The sequence below is a fragment of the Alexandromys fortis genome, unplaced genomic scaffold (assembly GCF_014885135.2).
Source record: "Alexandromys fortis isolate MF-2015 unplaced genomic scaffold, M_Fortis_MF-2015_v1.1 scaffold_226, whole genome shotgun sequence".
Classification (NCBI taxonomy): Eukaryota; Metazoa; Chordata; class Mammalia; order Rodentia; family Cricetidae; genus Alexandromys; species Alexandromys fortis.
Genome location: NW_026068117.1, coordinates 917,841 through 941,804, shown reverse-complemented (window position 1 = coordinate 941,804; position 23,964 = coordinate 917,841).

Genomic DNA, 23,964 nt, shown 5'->3' with positions numbered 1-23,964 from the left:
TACATAATAAATAAATAAATTAAAAAAAAAAAAAAAGGACAATGGACACTGGGTTTTTGATCCTACTGCACGTACTGGCTTTGTGGGAGCCTAGGCAGTTTGGATGCTCACCTTACTAGACCTGGATGGAGGTGGGTGGTCCTTGGACTTCCCACAGGGCAGGGAACCATGATTGCTCTTTGGGCTGACGAGGGAGGGAGACTTGACCGGGGTAAGGGGAGGGAAATGGGAGGCGGTGGCGGGGAGGAGGCAGAAATCTTTAATAAATAACTAATAAATTAAAAAAAATCGCATAGAGAAATAATTTAGAACATTTCTGGTTTTTTTTTCTTGTTTTTACTGTTTTCTACTTTTGTAAATTTAACTTATTAGATTTTTAAAAAATACCAATCCAAGTTTCTACTCCCTCCTCTCCTTCCATTCCTTCCACACACCCTCCCAGCCTACCCCCATCCAATCCTCAGAGAGGGTAAGGCATATTGATTTGTGGAAGGTCCATGGCCCTCCCTACTATATCTATCTAGGCTAAGCAAGGTATATATCCAAAGAGAATAGGATCCCAAAAAGCCAGTACATGCAGTAGAGATAAATCCTGGTGCCTCTGCCAGTGGCCCCTCAGTCTGCCCCAGCCATGCACCTGTCAACCACATTCAGAGGGACTAGTTTGGTTCTATGCTTGTTCCTTCCATGTCTGTCTGGAGTTGGTGAGCTCCTATTAGCTTAGATCAACTGTTTCAGTGGGTGAACCCACCATGGTCTTGACCTCTTTGCTCATATTCTCATTCCTCCCACTCTTCAACTGGACTTTGTGAGCTCAGTCCAGCGTTCCAATGTGAGTCTCTGGCTGTTTCCGTCAGTTGCTGGATGAAGGTTCTATGGTGACATTTAAGATACTCATCAGCCTGACTACAGGGCATGTCAAGATCGGGCCCCCACTCCTCTATTATATAGGGTCTTAGCTGGGGTCATCCTTGTGGATGGATTCTTGGGAATTCTCTAGAGTCAGGTTTCTAATAACACTTAGAAAATTTGTATTAATAATTCCTTTTTTCCTTTTCAATCCTTACTTGCTAACACTACAAATAAGCTGTATTGCAAAAGAAAAATGTAAAAACACTTATATACTCATTGGTATATAAAAACACTATATACTCATTGGTAAAAATTAAAAACATTAAAAGCTAAATACTTCTTCCTCAAGGGATCCATGAAGACATTTTAGTTTCTCTGTGCTACTTTATATTTGGGTTAATTGTTTCTTTATTGCCAACACTTAAGATTAACCAGAACTAAAGGAGAGTATTCCTTCTCTGGAGCAGCAATCAAAACAGAAAACACACTTTTGCTTTCACTGAATCAGAAAAGATCAAAGCAAAGCTTAAACTCAACTTTCATTAATGAATTAGAAGAAATTATAGAACTTTTTAAAGATTAGGGATTGTTTAGAAAAAAGATGGGTCCATCACTATATGAAGATTTTGCAAATGATATTGAAATACAATGATATTGGGGTGGCAGGTGAAATTAATGATGTACAATATTGATTAGATCATTTCCTTAGCGCAATTAATGTCCACAAATTATATATACCTAAATAAAGGTCTTTCTTTTTTAATTTATTTATTTCTTTATTAATTAATTAAAGATTTCTGTCTCTTCCCCACCGCCGCCTCCCCTTTCCCTCCCCCTCCCCCAATCAAGTCCCCCTCCCTCGTCAGCCCAAAGAGCAATCAGGGTTCCCTGCTCTGTGGGAAGTCCAAGGACCACCCACCTCCATCCAGGTCTAGTGAGGTGAGCATCCAAACTGCCTAGGCTCCCACAAAACCAATAGGTGCAGTAGGATCAAAAACCCACTGCCATTGTTCTTGGGGTCTCAGTAGTCTTTCTATATGAAAAAGTAACTTATAAAAAGGTTGACTATCATTAGGCAGAATCTATTTTGTAACAACTCATACAGTTATATATGCAAATTCAACTTTAAGTACATCACAGATAAAACTATTGGAAAAATAATTTTATGTAGCTATTATTATGATAGGTAATAAAACATTGGACAATAAATAATAATTCAATTACACTTTAGTAATTAAATTAATTATATAATACTTTTTCCAAATATAATTTCCATGTTTGATTTAATAAGATATACATCATTAGCTAACCAATTATAACCAACTTAAAGCATGGAAGTTAAATACTAATTAATGACAGCTGATAAAATATTGCTATAGTTGTACTTTCTACTTACTAATTTTCATAATGGAATTTGTAGAAAGTGTTTTCATTAATTTAAAAGTGAAACCTTTATATATAATATGAACTCTGGCTATAGAACATTAAAATAAAATATTTTGTTTGTAATAAGAAGTGCTTAAATTCTAAATATCTTGATATGTCACTGTTTACCAAGACAAATTGAGAATAAACCAGCAGTATTAGTTTTATAATAAAAACTATTTACTTTTCAAACTGTCTTACCATATGAGACTTCTTAAAATGCTAGAAGAAGAATACAGTTCCAAGTGTCTCAGTGTGCTTTTTATTGTTGCGATAAACACCACAAATGAAAGTAAATTCAGGATGGAAGGGTTTATTTGGCTTATATATCCAACCAAATTGGAGGGAAGGGATGAATTCGAATCAGGAACCCGGAGGTAGGGACTAAAGAGACCATGGAAAAATGCTGTTTACTTGTTGTGCTCCATAGTTAACTTATTCTGCTTTCTTATACTACCAGCGTCACTCTCCCAAGGATGACGTGTCCAAAGTGATTTGTTTCCTACTATATCAATCATTGATCAAGAAAATGTCCTACCAACTTGCCTATAGGCCAATCTGATGGAAGCATTTTCAAGTTGATACCAAACTAACCCACACATAAGAATTACGAGAGTCTGTAAAACTAACTATTATGGGAAGATGAAATAAGGAAAGTCATTCCCTTAATTGATTTCCTATGAACGAACTTAAACATTTAAACATGAATCTGAATAGTAACATTAACTTTGCAGTATTTCACACTTCTTCACAGACACACAGACACACACACATTTTCACAAATTCTACCTCAGCAAAATATCAAATTATGTGATAGTTTAAGTCATTACTATTTTCTTAATCCAGATATTTTATATTCCTTTTACAGAAGGACTGTCATGGTCAAATCTCTACTATTCATTCAAGAGTTTTCAGTTTTAGTTCTATGCCTAGAATCTACTCCTTAATTATAAATTAAAACTGCCAATCTGTTCATATTGTTTCACAGAGATGAAAATACCAATATGTCTTTTCCTGGAGGCTTACATAGTAAATATTTGATTCTCATCTTGCTGCTTCTGGGAAATGATGGAATCTTTAAGAGATGTGAATTGCTTGAAGGTCTTTATGTCAAAGAGTTATGTCTCAGAGGTGTTAGTGGGACGCAAAACCTCCTCCTTCATTTGTTCCTTTCCTCCCATTGTGTTGCCTAGCAATTATATGAGGAGCTTTGTTCTGTTGCACATGTTTGAAATGATGTCGTTCCTTATGACAAACCTAAAGCAACAGGGTCAACCAATTATGTGTTAAAGCCTTCAAAAACATGAGTTGAAATATAACATTTCTCTGTCTGTATGTAGGAAACCTGAAATCAGAAAAAGAAATGTTGTATTTTTCCTCTCGTATGAATCTGAAACTTTGGATATGGTTTTTAAAATGGATTATCCATAGAAGGTGTGAAACTAATTCCAATAATCACAGTGACCCAAGCATGAATAGCATAGTACTGAATATTTAAATTGCAAATACTATTCCCAAAAATCATATGCAAAACAAATCTCATAAGTTTTTTTTTTGTGTGTGTGTGCAAGAAAGGGACAATCGAATGCTAGTTAGCTATAAAGACAAATGAAAGTATAAACTTCACTGGTAAGTGGGTATAGCTGGAAATAACCATTCTGTGTTAGGTAACCTGAGTTCATAAAGACAAATGTTGCATTTTTATCTCTCATATGGAGCTGTAAGATTTGAAACTTTGGATATGTTGCTTAAAATGGTTTATTTCTAGAAGGCATGGAACTGGTAATTGGCCATGTGATACTTCGAGGGAAGGGGGATCAAACACCAGTGCTATGAAGGGGAAAAGGAAAACTGAGACAGTGTTAAATAGGAAGGGGGGTGAGAAGTTAGTATTGCTCATTTTGATGCTCATAGAATAGTGCATTTCTCAACTTTCATCAGAAACTTCTTTCATACAGTAGGCGAAGATCAGTGCAGAGGCACTTAAATGGCACACATGTAGGGAGTAAGAGACTATCAAGTTCTTGGCTCTCAGTGGGAAATATACATCATATTCCTTTACCACAAGATTCCAGTACCATTGAAAAATAGGGGAATGGAAGATTTTAAGAGCATCCACCGATTAGTTTAAATATTTATTCTATAACAGAAGGATAACACCTCTCTAGAATACCATAGACTACCAAACAAAAAATATACAGTGATAGGTATGCATTACCTCTTTTGGTCAGTGGGCCCCCATAGAGACTTCCCCTCCAAATTACAAGCTCATGTCCTGGCTCTTGGCTACCCTTTAGAATTCATTGGTATTATAAATATACCATGTACTTGAATCACAGGACATGAAGAAATAAAGGTGGTACTAACCTTGAAACTCTGTCCCTGGCATTTATCTTTCATAGCGCTGGAAGGTTCTATGCAAGAGGGAAGTGTCACTGACAGTTTTAACCAGCTATAATAATGACTGACAAGGCAAGATATGCCTACTGGCTGGTGCACTAGTTTTCTGAACGTTATGGGAATATCCAACACTTTTGGTTGTTTTAAAGTCTATTCCTTAAGATGGATTTGTGTTTGGTGATATAAATTGAGCCCAAAACCTATGAGTGGCTAGCTCATAGGCTGTAGGAGAGCACATCATACTATCATTTTGCGAAATAGATGTAATGCCAATCTATCCCAGATTTTTAATCTTTATAACAAAATATTAGCCTATCTCACACCCGTCATTGCAAAAGCTTCATTTTGCATTAGGTGAAATCTTTGCAGAGACCTACAATGGATAAACATGAAGAAAAATAAGAAACTTTGAAATGTTCAGCTCTAAACAGCATATCTATATCAAACCCTCTCTTCTAAAGACTAAGATATAATCACATAAGGACCAGTGAGACTTTAAGAGCTAGAGGCCTGTATTAAAACAGTATTTTCCAGTAATTATAGCACACTTGTAAAGAAGAACTCCAAGTGACTATGACTTGCAAAAGAGCAAGCCAGCCAATATCTCCAGCATCATGGGTAAGGTATACCATGAAGTCCCACCTGTATCTGAGGTGTTATTGACAACTGGTGGCTGCTCTGAGCAGGAAAGTCAGTTTTCTCAGGGCCAGAAACACTTAAAGGCTACACTAAACTGATTCAACAGCTATTTACAAATAAAGTACACAGGAAGTTTGGAGTGTTAAAAGGTAGAAGAGACAGGGAGCATCTTGAATGTGAACATCAGGGTGGGTTTGACCAAAATGCATTATATTCACATTTGAAATTCTTAATTAAAAGGAGAGAAATTCATTATTGAAAATAGATGTTGATAAATGGTAGGCCGCATGGCACACACTTGTAATCCTAGCATTGGAGGAGTTGATGCAGGAATATAGACATGATTTTGAGGCCAGTCTGAGCAAAATAGCAAAGACCTGTTCTTGTTGTTAGAAATAGTATTAGCAGAGTGAAGCCAAACAGGAAATCTGAACAGAGGTATAGAGAGAAAGCAGAAGGAATCAATGAGACACCATGTAGCTTCCAAAGAAGAAGGGCATGCTGGCACCTTAGGAACCTTACTGGTAGGCTACAGCCTTGTGGTGATACACAGATTGATAGAAATGGATTAAATTAACATGTAAGAGTTAGCTAGTAATATACTAGATACTTTGGGCAAGATGCGTTGGAATTAATAGAGTTTCTATTTGATAATTCGTGGCTGGGTGTTCGGTAAATGAAAGAGTAAGCTCAGACTACAGTGATGGCTATTTTAATTAACCATATTTGATCATTCCTCTTTATATATGCATTATTGAAACATCATATTACATCACATAAGCAGATAACAATGTCAAATAAAACACCACTAAAATTTTAAACAGATAAGTTTAGACACCCACAAATAGGTCATGGCTATTATTCTGAATGTTTAAATATGGAATAACTTCCTACCCTAAGTGGGAATTACTTATTTGAAAAGCACAGATTAGAATATTCAAAAAGCTCCAAGTTGTAATTGCCTTGATTCGTATGCATTTCATTGTCATTCTAAAATATTTAGTATGATTGATAATTACTTAAAAAGTTTACACATACAAATGAAAAGGTATTTGAATGAAAAATTATGTTTTATTTTTTAGTCCCTCATATATTTAAACAATAAAGTACATATATGCTGAGAACTGGAAACAAATAAGATAAGAATATTTCCATAAATGACCTAACTGTTCAAATTATAAATATGTAGCTAATTTTGTGAAATTAGATTTTCATTATGGAATTTTAAATGTAATTTGATATATTATTAAAATTTATATTGAATATTGGTGCTTTCTTCTAGCTATTAATTCATGTGGAAATGTAATTAACTACTGATCATTTCATTGTATCCATACTTATATAATAATAATATTAATATAGTAATAATAATATTTTAATTAACATGCTTCTTTTTTCAGTACAGTAGAAAACAGTGCGTTTAGTAGTTACTTTTGCGTTACTGTGAGCAAATGTCTGACAGAAACAATTTAAAGAATAAAGAATGATTTTGACTGATGACTTTAGATAAATGAGCACAAGTTCACTTGGCTACTTAAATCTGAACAGTGTATCTAGTGGCAGGAGTTTCAGTCAATGCCTGTTCTTTAGGTTTTGGCACATACGAAAGAGAGAGGGGAGAAATGACAGTGACTAGGGGGTTAGAACAGGAAACACCATTGGAGTGGTTAGAACCGAAGAGCATGTTTTTAGTGAACTGCCTCCTCTGACTAATTCCTACTTCTACCTTTCATCAGTTTCCAATAATCAATCCATTGATCAAGTTAGAGCAATGATGATCAGATTTTCTCTGGAAACACTATTGAGAACACATCCAAAGTTATGGTTTACTAACCACTTGGGCAATCTTTAATCTAACTGAAAGTCAATACTGACCACTGCAATAGTCTTGTTCATGTATGTGCTATATATCAAGTATATAAAATATTTTTTTTAACATTTTGAAAATTTGTGTTAGTTTTGTAATTAATATGTCATGAATTATAAGAGTTATTTCTTTCCAAGTTATTATTCAAATAGTGGTACAATCTAATTAAGGAACTAAGGAACTATAAGTTCCTTAATTACAGTGAAATTATTCTGACTCAAATCCACATACTTTAAAAACTGGCTCTACTGCTGTTTTGTTTGTTACTTAAGGCACCTATATAGTTGTTATTTAGTAGGAAAAATAATAAATCGCACTGCCAATATGCAAATTGTGAGGAAAAATGAAGTTCATCTAATTAGAATGCTTTATTTTCTGGGTGCAATACACAATATCAGATTGCCCCTTTTGCATGCCTAATATCATTAATTTTCTTTCATAATCAGCCTTTTTACCGAATCTTTTTGTGATAAGTTTTGGTCTTAGAAACCCATAAAAGCTTCATCAATATCTGTACTCCTATTCTTCTTCCTCTTCTTTCTTCTCTTTCTCCTGCTTCTCCTCCTCCATCTTCTAACCTATCTCCAATTGCAGAGTAGCAGACCAATGTTTCTCTGCTAGAGTTTAACATGTAGAGAGCTAGAATTTATCACTTTCCTGAGGTAGCTAATCACAAAGTAATAATCAGGTCTGGGGACTATTCATCTACCAACACAAGGAGAGATGCTTTGATGTGAAAATTAATCCATAGAGGAGTGATGTGGATGAAAGCTGCCTGTACAATGTTCATGTTTTATCATCACTACTGCAAGCGATTGCTATTCAATAATTTGGAAGGCTACAAAGACTTTATTTTAGGTGCAGGCAGAACAATTAGATCTTGATCTAGCAATTGTTAACAGTCTTGCAGTCTGGTACATAGTGTTTGACTGCCAGATATTAGTAAATCAAGTATTTTGGTCACGATTTCACCATTTTAGTTTTTTTGCATCTAAGGTCTGTTAGATTCTACCCACTAGAAGAATGCCAAATTTTGACCTGGACTCACAACAATATTACATTCCTAAAGCTGCATCTCTATTAGGACTTTTTCCTTGTTACTGCTAAACTGACAGAATAAATGTTAATATGGTAGAAATTTATAATTCGAGGTGAGAAAGTACTACTTATCATACAGACTAATATTCAAAAGACACTCATTTTACTTCCTCATAAGAAACACCTTGCAAACACATGTCATTGAAATGGTTATCACTCTCAATGTTGATATTTCTGAAACAGCAGGTACCTTACAAACTATAGTTGCTGAGGAAGCTGTGAATTTTAATGTTGCTATTACCATCTTTATTATGATCATTATTAGGAGTCATGCCACAGTTCATGTATGAAGATCAACTAACAGTTTTATGTATTGTCAGTTTTTCATTCAACTTCATGTGGATTTTAGGCATGTAACTAGGTCTTCAGATTCAGGATATAATAGCCTATATGCATCGGGCCACTTCTCTGGCCTGAAGTTGTTGAGGTTTGCCAAGACCTGATATTATGACAAAATTATTTAGTATAAAGGTTGATTCTGAGATAAATGCTATAAATAATATTAGGCATGAGAAGAAAGAGGCAAAAAAGCCCTCTGATGTTGTGTATTTCATTCTCAATAGATAAAGAATAAGAATTAGATAAACTCTGGCAACTTTTCTTCTCATACTTTAAATCTGGATGGTTCAATTTATCGTGTACCAATTCAGTAATATAATAGGCAGAATTATGTGGTTGTGCATTCAAATATACAAAACTAATTAAGCAAATAGAATCACACTTATACATAATGCACTTTCTAAAATCTGAAACCAAATAAAAAATTTTGACCTATTATATTCAAGTAGTCATGTAAATTTTGTATTTTTAAAAATAATTGCCATTGTATTCCTTTTAACATCTCTGATAACCACAGCTTCCACTTTACTTATATTGCTTAGCCTATACCTATTGAATATTTATTATATGTAAGTCATAGGCTTTTTCAGGGATTGCTTTACATAAACAACAATTTAATGAGGTACTTATCATTATTTCTCTTTCAAGATGATAAAGGGCAAGTACTTTATTCAAGTGAAAATGGTTAATAATAACAGTTAGAATTCAAGTCAATTTTATTCCCAAGTCCATGTATTGAAAAAAAGTATGTTTGTCTTTTCAATTCTATTTTCATTTCTGCATACATTTTAACAGTTACTCTGTGAAGTTCAACATTATAAGAAGCATCTTTCCAAGGATATGACAATAATTTTATGGGAGAAGAGACATATTTTCAGATACCATTAGTGTCTTTAATGTCATATTTATAAGTTATGACTGCAGAGAGCAGTGAGTCGTCTCCCACTGATGCAATGAGCAGAGGAGCATTGAGTGAAGGGATCACTGTCATATATATAATCCTTTATGAAATAAGTTAATAAGGGTTGAAACAGTGTATGCTTGATGAAATAATTTTCCTAAGGATAGCAGACATTAACAGATGTTCAAGTCTTGTTAATGTCCCCATAGACAAGCATAAAACTTTCTCAGTTATTGAACATGCATAATGTTCTTTTAATATTTTTCATTCCATTTACACTAGCAAAGAGTAAATACAAGTTCATGGACATCAGCAAGAATGACCTAATTTTTCACCATAAATTTCTCTGACTTCTTGCCCATTAAATTAATTTTCTATAACCAAAATTAGGAAAATATGTAAAATTCTTACTTAAATTAATTCTGTGGTTTTTACTGCACTTAAAAATGCAAAAACTTAATGACACTCCTCACAAAGTTTATAAGGAATTTACACCACAGCCTAGGTATCCATTACTTCATATGACCCATTTCTCCTCTTTGTGCTATGTATCAGTCCCACTAATTTTGTTTTATTCTGACTTTCCAACTCAAGACCATTATTATTAGCAAGGATACATTAACCTTAGCCATTGTATAGCAATCATTTTTCAAATCTCAGTTCCAAAAGCATGGAGGCCTTTACTTGATATACACATAAAATATCGATCTCTTTTATATTCTCACACTTGTCATTTCTACTTTTCATTCTCAGATCCTATTTTAAGTGTAGTTGTAGAATACATGTTATCAGGCATTCAGCTAGTATAAAGAGTTGTTCCAATGAAGGATCATAATGCCTGGATTCTATAAGGATCTTGAAAATTGCAAAACTCAAACTTGCATCATAATACTAGGACTGTTACATCAATCCCTCAGAAACTGTTAATGTCCATTTCTTGTTATCATACTTCCTTCCATTTGTTTATTTTCCAATTTACTTCATTACTTTGGTAACTTACATCACCAAGGTAATGCTTTTGGTCTTTTAAGTTTTGTTTCGATATAACTTCAGCTTCAAAACTATTGTGGTTTCAAAAATTTCATTTTAATAATAAAAGGATGTGCTTAATGTTATAAGATAGGGTGACTAATACTGTTTGTTGAAAGATGGAAATTACTAATGGAAAATGTGACATTTGCTAAAAGTGACAGCTTGTCAAATTGACTCTCAATATGTTTAAAGAAAATATTCATATAAAAAGGAAGTCACAAGGGACAACAGCAAAATGGAAGTAATAGTTTTTTTAAAGTCAATATTTTTGGTGCTCTCAGACAGATGGAACCTAGTTTTTTTTTCCCTTTTCGAAGGTAAATCTTATTTTATCTAAGTATACATTAAACTGGACATGCTCAACCAACTCTTGACTAATAATAAAGATAAAAACCATGCACCTTATTAACAGCAACTCAATTTAAGGGATGAATGCAGACATTGGGTACACAGCAATACAAAAGCACTTAATGGTACAAACTGTGATTTTAAATCTTTAAAATGTAGTTATATATTATCTACTCCAATTTGAAGAGTGTAAAGATAGTCCATAGGTTTTCATTTTTGACATATCCATGTAGAAACACTTCTGTAATAACATCCATTACATATGCTTCATATTTGAAATGCAGTGCCTTTGAGGGGCTGGATAAACACTTATTCCCTTAAGGTTTGAAACCCACCTAACATTAATGGATTATTTAACTTTCTCTTTAAATATCCTTACAATATATGATACTCCCCTAGATAATTGTAGTGATAAGAGCGGTGGGCTACGTTCCTGGCGCACAGCTAGCTTTACCCGAAATAATTACACGGAAACTGTATTCTTTTAAACAATGTCTGGCCCATTAGTTTCAGCCTCTTATTGGCTAGCTCTTACATATTGATCTAACTGATTTTTAATAATCTGTGTAGCACCATGAGCTGGCTTACCAGGAAAGATCTTAACCTGCGTCTGTCTGGAGTGGGAGAATCATGGCGACTTCCTGACTCGGCTTTCTTTCTCCCATAATTCTGTTCTGTTTACTCTGCCTACCTAATTTTCTGTCCTATCAGGGCCAAGCAGTTTTCTTTATTAGTTAACCAATGAAAGCAACAGATAAGATACATGACCCACCTCCATCAAATAATGTATAACCTATACTTTAAAATCAGGTTTTCCAAGTATCCTCTGCCAATTCAAGGTGCATGGCATATTTTACTGGAAATGTAGACAGCTTTTCTCTGGCCAAAAGAATTACTATTACCCCCCCCCCCCGATAAAACACTCTGCAGGTGCTTCCCAAAAAGTTTGAGTGGCACAGCTAGAGCATGAATTTAGAGAATACCACTTCCTGAATGTCACAAGCCTAGCTGAAGAAAAGGCCTCTGGCTGAAGCTGACATTTTAAACATTAAATTTAAGTGCACAATTACAGACTGCCAATGTGTAAAATTTCAAACAACTATTCAAGCAAAGAGCATAGAAAGCCAGGATCTCATCAACAAAACGAGTTTTCTAACGTTGTTGACACAGTATTTCTGGGTTCAATAACCAAGGTGCTTATAACATCTGTTTCTGCTTTCTATGATTATTCTAAGATTTATGCATTAATCTGATTAAAGGTAGGAACTCAATCCAATTTCATAGCAACTACCAGTAGGGAAGAAATTTGGTGTTATTCACATCCACAATCACCTTTTGTAAATCAGTTCATGCTCTGAAATAGTTCTTAATTTAATGTTTTCATTTCATAGATAAGTAGCTTCTTTCAATTAGTTCTTTATTAGCTATTTCAAATTAGCAGCTAACTAATATTTTCATTCATACCGTTCAAAAGTTAGTGAAGTATTATTATCATTTTTATTCTCAGTTGAAAAATGTTAAACTTTCGAAGATATTCAAAAATCATTGAGTATTTACAAGGTGATGTTTTATGGTAAATTGTTTTTACCTAGTATGTCATATTATTCCCACAAATTTATAGATTCGATAACCAAATAATTCCATTTAAAGACAAAAAATCAAATGCCAAAAGGCATGGTTTGATGGAAAAAAACTACAAGCTTTGGAAACCTTGTTGTTGGATCAAATCTTGTAGGGAAATTTTGTTTACCTTATCAATCATATAGAGGAGAAAATGCAACAATTCACTTCCAGTATTTCATGGGAAATCAATTACCCCACATATGGAATAAATTTCTAACAGTGTCTGGATGCTATAAACATTCAAACAATTTTATTTTCAACCAGTTATACTTAAAATTATTGTTAGTATTGCAACCAAATTACAATGAAAATCTTATGACATTTTGGAAGCTGTCAGTTCCCTGTTGCATTTATGTTGTCCAAGATTTATAGAAATCCAAACTCTGAAAATTATGAAAAAGAATGAGTTACCTTTTCTCAATTTAAATCATAGATTTTCGTATTTATGTATTTCATATGTAAATTTACTAACAATTTAGAATAAGTAAACAATGTATGTGCTCAGTGGTTAATTTTATTCGTGTAAAGTTCATGATGTTTGTATCCTCATAATATATATGAACTACAACTAATACTATAAATATTTATACAATTCTCATTTGGTTCATTTTGGTCCAAAAAATCTACTCAGTAGTTATGAGTGTTTTAAAACTTGAAAGTATTTAGTATGAACATGTGCTTTCAAAATTATAGACATTTTTAACCTACTAGGAACTAAAAGATATATAAAGACTCAGTAATGAAATTTTAGGTTTGAAATAACATGTAGTGATATTCTGAAACAATTTATTTCATATATTCGTTCCCAGATGTCTATTTTGTTATGAGAAATAAAGTATAAAGTTGGAGGTATGATTTAAGATTAACTACGGGGCCGGGCGATGGTGGCGCACGCCTTTAATCCCAGCACTCGGGAGGCAGAGGCAGGCGGATCTCAGTGAGTTCGAGGCCAGCCTAGTCTACAAGAGCTAGTTCCAGGACAGGCTCCAAAGCCACAGAGAAACCCTGCCTCCAAAAACAAAAAAAAAAAAAAAAAAAAAAAAAAAAAAAAAAAAAAAAAATTAAGGGAGCTCGCCTGGCCTACGACTGAAAAACCATGGGATAAAACCGGACTCTCTGAATATGGCGGACAATGAGGGCTGCTGAGAAGCCAAGGACAATGCCACTGGGTTTTGATCCTACTTCATGTTCTGGCTTTGTGGGAGCCTAGCCAGTTTGGATGTTCACCTTCCTAGACCAGGATGGAGCGGGGAGGACTTTGGACTTTCCACAGGGCAGGGAACCCTGACTGCCCCTCAGACTGGAGAGGGAGGGGGAGAGGAGTGGGGGGGGGGGGGGAGAGGAGTGGGAGGAGGGGGGAAAAGGGAGGCGGGGAGGGAAATGGGAGGCGGGGAGGAGGCGGAAATCTTTTTTTTTTAATAAAAAAATTATATTTAAAAAAAATTAACTACAGGGGAAAATAATTTACAGTTATGAAATCAAGATTATCTAAATTTATCCAACACTAGATAGTCATGTTATAAATGTTTGTCATCTTTCAAATGATTTATGATTCTTTGATGTGTGTGACCTATTTTCATTTCCTATGTTAATTTCTTAGAGTTAATTTTATGGGCATAAGGGACATGTTTACTTCATCTGTGTGAACCAGCACAGACAGTGGCTAGATATTTACTGTAATTCACATAATTTTGCATTAGCATACAAAAATAATAGAAAAAAATTAAAGAATCATTGATATCTAATTAGTCTAGAGTCTGTCTCATTCAAAATACCTTCCAAGGGAGAACATGAGCATGGAAATCAGGACCACGAGAGGTGCACCCACCCACTGAGACAGTGGGGCTGATCTATTGGGAGCTCACCAAGGCCAGCTGGACTGTGACTGAAAAAGCATGGGATAAAACCGGACTCTCTGAATATTGCGGACAATGAGGGCTGCTGAGAAGCCAAGGACAACGCATGGGGTTTTGATCCTACTGCATGTTCTGGCTTTGTGGGAGCCTAGCCAGTTTGGATGTTCACCTTCCTAGACCTGGATGGGGGGGGGAGAGGACCCTGGACTTTCCACAGGGCAGGGAACCCTGACTGCCCTTCAGACTGGAGAGGGAGGGGGAGCGGAGTGGGGGGAGAGGGAGAGGGGCGGGAGGAGGGGTAGGGAAATGGGAGGCTGGGAGGAGGCAGGAATTTTTTTTTCAATAAAAAAAATACCTTCCAAACTGTTTTTTACTATTTTCCAATTTTGTATGTCGGACTACTTAGTAATATGGCACAAGTTCTCAGTAGTATATATCGAGTGTATTCTTAAATTACGATGATATCAGTATTATAATATGCACAAAATGTCTACAATTCAGTTCTCCTTAGGAGACAACTGGCAAATCATTTGATACCACTACTTTATACACAAAGAACTTACATTATATACAGAACAGAACTTCAAGCAGACGGAGCTGCCACATCAGATTTTCTCATGAGCTGTTTACAGAAACAAACATCTCTATTTGTCTGTATCGCTGCAGATACTGTACTTACCTTTTCCCATAAGTATTCATTTTGTTCTATATTTTCCTTGTTGTCATGCATCATACAGGATACAAAACAGTAATTAAACAAATAGCTTACTTTTGATTGAGAGAATAACACTTCCTTACATTGATACTGAAATAGCTTTTATAAGGAATTGTTCAGCATGGAATTATGAGGTGCAATCTAAAGTTGTAAGTGCAATTTAGAACTGGAAATAGTCATCATGTGTTCCTTAGAACCAAGTATCTATAGCTTCAATTCAATATTTTTCAGATAGTTTAAAAAATTACAAGCAACACCTCATGGTATAAGTTTTCCACTTTCATGTCAAATACATATGACCTGGAAAATACATATGACTCACAATTTTATTTATTTTTATTTATTTATTTATTTATTTATTTATTAGAGATTTCTGTCTCTTCCCTACCGCCTCCTCCCATTTCCCTCCCCCTCCCCCAATCAAGTCCCCCTCCCTCGTCAGCCCAAAGAGCAATCAGGGTTCCCTGCCCTGTGGGAAGTCCAAGGACCACCCACCTCCATCCAGGTCTAGTAAGGTGAGCATCCAAACTGCCTAGGCTCCCACAAAGCCAATACGTGCAGTAGGATTAAAAACCCATTGCCATTGTTCTTGAGTTCTCAGTAGTCATTGTCCACTATGTTCAGCGAGACCTATTTTGCTCATCTTGGATCAATAAATTGTTTATTAGAAATCAACCTTAGAAAAGAAAGAAATCCATGCTATATAATATCATCTTGTAAATAATTATTTTTTAAAAGTTTTAAAGTATCTGTCACCAAATTAAAGTGAATGTAGTAGAACATAAATCAAAGATAAATTTATTTTTATATAAAATAACCACAAACACAGCCTAATAGAAAAACTGAAAAAGACACAAACACACACTAAGAATTTATTATCCTTATTATCCCAGTTTCAAAATAAATATTCAAATGCCTGTGAATATAATTCTATTCTTGAATCCTTTCATTATTAATACAGTAGATTTCAAATTTAAGAAAATAAAGATTTTAAAATAAAATTCAAGTTAAGACTTTTATTTATTTATTTATTCATTCATTTATTTATTCTGTGTTTATATATGTGCATTCTCATGCCAAGGTGTATATGTAGAGGTCAGAGAACAACTGGCTGAAGCTGTTTTTACCCTCTCATTATGTAGTTTCCAGGGAGTGAATTTAGGTCATCAGGCTTGGCCAAAGGCCAACTTATGCTATGACTTATTTAAGAACCCTCAAATACTTCCTAAAAAGCAAAAATGTAAAGATATTTTAGCAAAAATGTAAAGATAATTTGTATATACATGGTAAAAAAAAAAGTGTTCAAGAGAAAATAGCCCAAAATACAGAAAGCACTGACTCTAAATGACTTAGAGATGCACGCAAATTTGGTGTCTATTTTCTGTACCAATAACTTGTACATATTTTGTTTTCATTGTGATGGTAACAAAAAACGAGGCTCTTTTATGTGAGCCACATAATTTCTGGGAAAAATGTTTAATCTGTAAAATAATTTCCCGTAAATTCCATTTAAATCCATAAGGGACAGCAGATAGCTGGACATACCACTATGTAATTGTCCTAAATTTGTAAACTTGCCCTAATCGGTAATGGAAATATTAAGTACTCATGGGACTATTTTTCATTTATTCTTCTCTCATCCAATACATGCTGATAGCAGTTTCCCTTCACTCCTCCTAGTGGAATGCCACATTACCCCTCTCCACCATAGCCACTCCTCCATTTCCCTTCAAAAAAGAGCATACCTCCCAGGATATCAACCAAACACTTTGGATGATCAAGAATTGGAGGCTGGATAGCTCATGGGTTTATTTTTTAAACAAATATTTTTATTTTATTTCAAATAGTTATAATCTAATTCTTATATACCATTCATTCAATCTGGATTATGAATTTATTTTATTTCTTAAAAAATAACCGATTAGTATTCTACACTACCTCTATAAGATGTTTCTTGTATGATTGGGTCAAAAGAATGAGCTTCCATATGGAACTTGGGTATCTGAAATTGCTCAGAGAAAGACCTTTTCATGCCATCAGATATCTCCTCCCAGTAAACTCTGCAACGTTTATCAAAATAAAACTATTTTCCATTGCCAACATGACAAAAACAAGACAAATTACATTCTTTTGAAAAAAGTCCGCACTTGTTGTTTTAATGCAGCCACTCTAAACCTATTAACCGTTAGACAGTGATGAATTAGGGTTACTCATAAGAACACTTAAGCAGTCACTGTTATCTACATTACTCATCGGTCGTAGAATTGCCATAGTCATCCACTTCTAGAAAACCAAATGTGATGGTGGAAAACTGATTCAAAAATCTTTTTCAACTGTTTTTTTTTCTTTCTTTTATTCTTTCTTTCTTTCTTTCTTTCTTTCTTTCTTTCTTCTTCCTTTTTTTGTTTTACTTTTAGATGGATATTTTATCTTTCTTTTCATCGGTGCAGTTAGCTTTTTGAGCTAATAAGGCTGTTTAGTTTTGCTTCTCTAAAACTTGTTCCAATGTCTCTGACACTTATTGTAATGTATAGCTCTTCTTGCTTGTTTTCTTTGTAAATATAATGGAAAACATGTAAATATTTACTAATTCATAAAAATAAGAATAATGAAACAGATCGCTATGTTTACATTTACTAATTCATTCAAAAGTTTTTTTTGTTACTGTTAAAATTTTAACAAATGTCAGTGATATGTTTTCATATTGGAATGAACAAAGAAAAAAGGTCAATGATCCTCATATCAAAAAGCTCATTAAAGGAATTGGAATTTGCGCTTTAAAAGCAAAAGACATTCCTTGAAGTTCAATAATTTTTTTTTATAAATTCAATAACATTTTACAAGATTAGACTAATCTGAAGTTTGGATTGGGATCAAGTTAAATATATTGATTGCAGCACTGGGATGTTCAAAAGGGAAAATGATTTTAAAATAATCCTCCAAATTTATAATGTATCAAATTAATATAGGTTGCTTTATATGTGCCAGGAATGAGTAGTATACAGATAAGTTTAGAGTCTTCTGCAATGCAAGGACTTCTGTGCAAAGAAAACTGGACATGATGTTCAAGACCACAACTTCCAGAAATATATTTCTCCTTATAAAATTAATTCATAATTTGAGTAATAAAAGATGTTTCCTTTTATAAAGCATAAACACAATAAATATAAATAACTTACATATATGGTAGTTACTAATCTAATTGTACTAATGTTTACATAAAATATTTTTGACCAAATAAAACAATTAGAAAGAAACTGGGAGGGCATGATGGCTCAGTGGATAAAGGCATCTTCTACCAAGTCTGACAACCTCAGTTAGAAGTCCTGTTAACTGTCCTCTGTTCTCAAATGCTACACAACAATTTTACATCCTTACATACACAGATACACACACAAGTTCATAACTGTCAAACATGTAAAAGACAGGGCCTGTTAATATAAATAAGAAAATACATTTTATCAATGGAAAAATAAATCAAATTATAGATGAATACAGATTGATTATAAAAGACTGTAACATAGAGATATTAAATTTTAAAGTTGGCATAGTTATATAAATTTCATATAAATATGTCATATCAATGAACAGAGTAATAATAAAATATAAATTATCCTAGTAGGAATAATAATCATAAATATGTACATGCTTAATAAGATTGTGCTAAAATGTATGAGATTAAAAGAAATGACAACAAAGGTTAAAAAGACAAATTTCTCTTAAAGTCAGAAATTTTAACTTATATCTTTCAATAATGGATAGGTCAAGCAGGCAGAAAATCACTAAGAATATAGTTGACCTGAACAGCAACTGTCTAATAACTTAACACAGTTGACATGTATAGATTACTGTATTCAGCAACAGCAGAATACACATCCTTCTCAAGCCTGCATGGAACATTTCTTAAAATCATCAACATTCTGAGTAATAAAGTACACATTAACAAATAAGAAAAAACAGAAAACGTATGGAATAGGTTTTCAAAATACAATAGAAATAAAAGTAAAAACTAGTAACAAAAGTAGTTTGAAATATCTATTGGGAAATTTAAAATGACCTACATCTAACTAAAATATAAAAAAACTCAAGAAAATTTAAAAAAAAAAACATTTAACTATATATAAATGATAATAGAAATAATCAGCATCAGTGAGATGAGAAAAGGAGAATGCATAAGGAAATTCAGTGACATTAGAACACATATTTGAAAAATGTCTAGAAAATATCAAACATTACAAAACCTAGTCTATTCAGAAAAGGAATAGTGACTAGGATACTAATAAATGTAGCCAAATATTGAAAAATATTTAAAACATAATACTGATCCCATGAATAGTAATTATTTACTAAGTAACATAAATATATTAATTATTCTCAATGATTTGGTAAGTTACTTGAAATGTAACTAATTTCTTCTTTTTAAAAGATTTACTTATTGGTTATATTCAGCATGTTTTTCTACACATCAGAAGAGGGCATCAGATCTCATTACAGATGTTTGTGAGCCACCATGTGGTTGCCAGGAATTGAACTCAGGACCTCGAGAAAAGCAGACAGTGCTCTTAACCTCTGAGCCATCTCTCCAGCCCCCAAAATTAACTAATTTCTTTAAAGACATACTCTTATCCAGCCCACATAAAGAACAGTTTCATACTGATTACGTAAATGATTGAATCAGTAATTACCTCGAAATTATAAAGGCATAAAACCCTGAGAATTTTATTGGAGAATTCTACACAAGATTTGATTAAGAAAAAATGTTTTTCCAATTTAGTTCAAAAAGCAAAATAATAATGAATGTTTTATACCCCTAAAAGTTCAGCAACAAATTAAGTATATTGCAAAAGTTATAGGTGGATATAGAGCATAAATATATGTGCATATGTAAAAATTTTCAAGAATCTATTTGCAAACCAAATCCATCAGAAGAAAAATGGGAAATATAAACCACAAACAAGTGGCACTGATTATTGTATGTAACTTTGTATGACATTTGAAAATTCAATAATATATTCCACATTAATAAGCCAAATAATAAAAATTATATCCGAACAACACATGAAAATATATTTTAAATTTTCTTAGTGTCTGTTGTTATGTCCCCCTTTTCCTTTTTGGTTTTGTTAATTTGGATATTTTCTGTCTTTTGGTTAGTTTGGATAAAGGTTTGTCTATCTTGTTGATTTTCTCCAAGAACCAGCTCTTTGTCTCATTAGCTCTTTTTATTATTTTCTTTGTTTTTATTTTTTTTATTTCAGATGAGAATTTCATTATTTCCTGCCTTCCACTCCTCCTGGATGACTCTGCTTCTTTTTGTTCTTAGAGTTTTCAATAGTGTTGTTATTCACTAGTGTGAGATTCCTCCATTTACTTTATCTATGCACTTAGTGCTATGAACTTTCCTCTTAGCATGGATTTCATAGTGTCCCATAGGTTTGGATATATTGTGCATTTATTTTTATTGAATCTGAAGCTAGTGTAAAACCTGGCACAAGGGAAATTCCAAGGAATTCACAAGAATGAACCCAGCTAAGACCCTAAGCAATAGCGGAGAGGATGCCTGAACTGGTCTTGCCCTGAAATGAGATTGATGACTACCTTAACTGTCATCAAAAAAACTTCGTCAAGCAACTGATGGAAGCAGATGCAGAGATCCACAGCTAGACACTGGAATTGAGCTTCTGGAGACTAGTCAAAGAGAGGAAGGAGTAATAATATGAGCAAAGGGGAAATGACCATGATTTGGTTACCCACAGAAATAGCTAATCTGAGCTAGTGGGAGCTAACTGAATCTGGACTGAATGTGGGTGACACTTATGTGACTTGGGCAGTCTGTAGGGACACTGGCAGTGGGACCAGGATTTATCCTTACTGTTTGAAATGGCTTTTCAGAGCCCATTCTTTTTGGAGGGATACATTGCTTAGCCAAAATCAGGTGTTCAAAGTGGGTCCTATGCAGGTTCTGATACTATCAGTCCACATATGAACACCTGATTTTTGACAAAGAAGCTAATATTATACAATGGATAAAGAAAGTATCTTCAGAAAATGGTGCTGGCATAACTGCATATCAACATGTAGAAGAATGAAAATAGATCCATATCTATCATCATGCACAAAACTCAAGTCAAAGTGGATTAAAGACCTTAATATAAATCCGACCATTCTGAACCAGACAGAAGAGTAAGTGGGAAGTCGTCTTCAAAGCATGGGCACAGGACACCTCTTCCTTAATATAATCCCAGTTTTTTATTCCAATCATTCCTTAATTGCTAATGTATCCAAGTAGAATTGAGTTGTTCTACTTGTATATTGATCTTGAATCATTTTGCCTTATTAACTTATGCCTCCAAAATTAATTAATTAATTAAAAGTACAAAAATTTATGTATGAATTGATCTAAATTTATGTTTTTAATAACAAAATAAACAAAGTAATGTTGGATTAAATTTTATTGTTTAACTATTATATTATTTATTTTCATGTTAAGAAGTTCAATTTTATGGCATGGAAATTAGTGGTCTTAAGTTGTTCCTAAGGAATGGCTCCATATTAGTTTCTACCCCAAACACTTGAATCTCCATTTTATCTTTTTAAATTTATTTATCTATGTAGATTTGAAAGGTAACATTGGCCAATTGTTTTTTTTTCTTCACTATAATTTCATCAAACTTTCAATTTAATTGTTATTGGAACCAGAATTACTTTCAATCCATCATTCAAACACTGTAATGATCTAATACATGAAAGCCTAATCAACTAGTCAAGGGATGTTTTGGCATATTTTAGGCTCAAACACTCAGGCACATTTAGAATTTGTGCTATATTCAAGAAATTTATAAACACAGATGCTAAATCATTGTTTTGTTCACAATGAACCAGAAAAAAAAGAAAAAAATAACACAGTTTATATATTCACAGTTAAGCCTCTCTTCATGCACCCAGAAACTGATTTTATATGCTATCTGATGTTAGCATCTTAGACTTATTTAATACAAGTTACAGGAAAACATAGTATCCAAAGAGAGTTAGTGGTTTCTGGTTTCCAGTAAGGTTTACATAGAATGGGTAAACTTTCTGAAGCGGTTGCTCATAATTAGAAGAATAACAATTAGTAAAGAAACAGGTACAAACTGTTTCTAAATAAAGAAATGCTGTAAGCCTTTTAGAGAAAAAAATGGAGGGAAAGTTTATTTTGAGTAAACCACTTATAATGGGTCAGAAAAAATATTTTAAACCAATGTTGGTTTTGAAAATAATTATCAGATTAATTAATTTTAAATTATTAGGAAAATTATCAGATTAATTTCTAATAAAATTTAAACAGATCCTGGTAAATTATTCATTGCCTTTTTGATATGTCATGGTTGAAGACATTATTGAGATTTATTTTTTAAATTTCATTTAAAAATACATAGTAGCTTATGCTCTCCCTGGAAAATGAGAGACAAATTAAGTTATATAAGTGTTTGAAATAAAAGGGATATTTTCTTCATTTAATCTTTAATGTTCACCATACAATAGAGCTCATACTTTAAAACTACCTATTATATTCCCTAACAACTTCCTCCCACCTTTTATATTCAACACCTTCTCTTTCTCTAAGGATCTCCCTTCTTCCCATTTCTCTGATCAGATTACTTGTTGCCTGCTCTTCCACAATCTATTGTTCCCCAACCTCCCTATCCTGACAATGGTCCCCTTTTATTTTATTAGTTTTTGTAGTTAATACTGGTTATGTGTTCACATCTGACAATTTGGCACTAAGGTTCATGTAATAAGTAAATAAAATCATTAGCCATTTGGGATATATAAGTTATGTTAGACAGAAATATTGAAAACGTAACAGTTAAATCACTGGTTATTAAGTATAACCACAAAAATGTGTGACTATCACTGAAGACAGATTTATGCTTTTAATCTGAATTCAAACTCTCTGAATGTGGCTCACATGGAGGGCTGACTGAGAAGCCAAGGACAATGGCAATTGGTTTTTGATCCTACTGTAAGTACTGGCTTTGTGGGGAGCCTAGGCAGTTTGGATGCTCACCTTACTAGACCTGGATGGAGGTGGGTGGTCCTTGGACTTCCCACAGGGCAGGGAACCCTGACTGCTCTTTGGGCTGACGAGGGAGGGGGACTTGATTGGGGGAGGGGGAGGGAAAGGGGAGGGGGCGGAGGGGAAGAGACAGAAATATTTAATAAATAGATAAATAAATAAATAAAGATAGTTGAACTGTAAAAAAATTCTAGACAAAATCAAACTTCAAGATAATTTTAAGTAAAATTATGCAATACATCAACATGACTGACAGAAAGTTTAATAGAACTAATTTAAGAAAACAAAAGTCAATGTGAAGTAAAGTATTCGCATATGCCATTACAATCTTGGGCCACAGAGGCTCCAAGAAACCCTGGTGAACTTGGAAGCATCCTGGATTTCTTATTGGAGATTTATTGACCTAGATCATGTCAAACATTCAGAAGGTTAAAATAATATCTGTCTGTGGAAGAACTTTAGCTTTGTATTTATATATTTTTGAGGATAACCTTTACTAGAAATACTAAAAATAAAATCCATAAATTTGAAAGGAAATGATACTTTAGCCTTTGGAGAATTAATTCATTCTTAGATATTGACATCATATTTTGTGATAGAAAGAAAAGAGAGATTTGCTAAATATTTATGTAAGTAAATATACTATTGATTATTCTTTAAAAACAATTAAGTTAGAGATTATTAGCAGAATATATGAGGCCATACTACTAGACTATTAGACTTAAGCAGAATCTCTTCTGCGGTAACTGAAGTTACAAGTCCAATTCTGTTTTACTTTTACACACCTCTATATGGGGCCGAACATGTGTG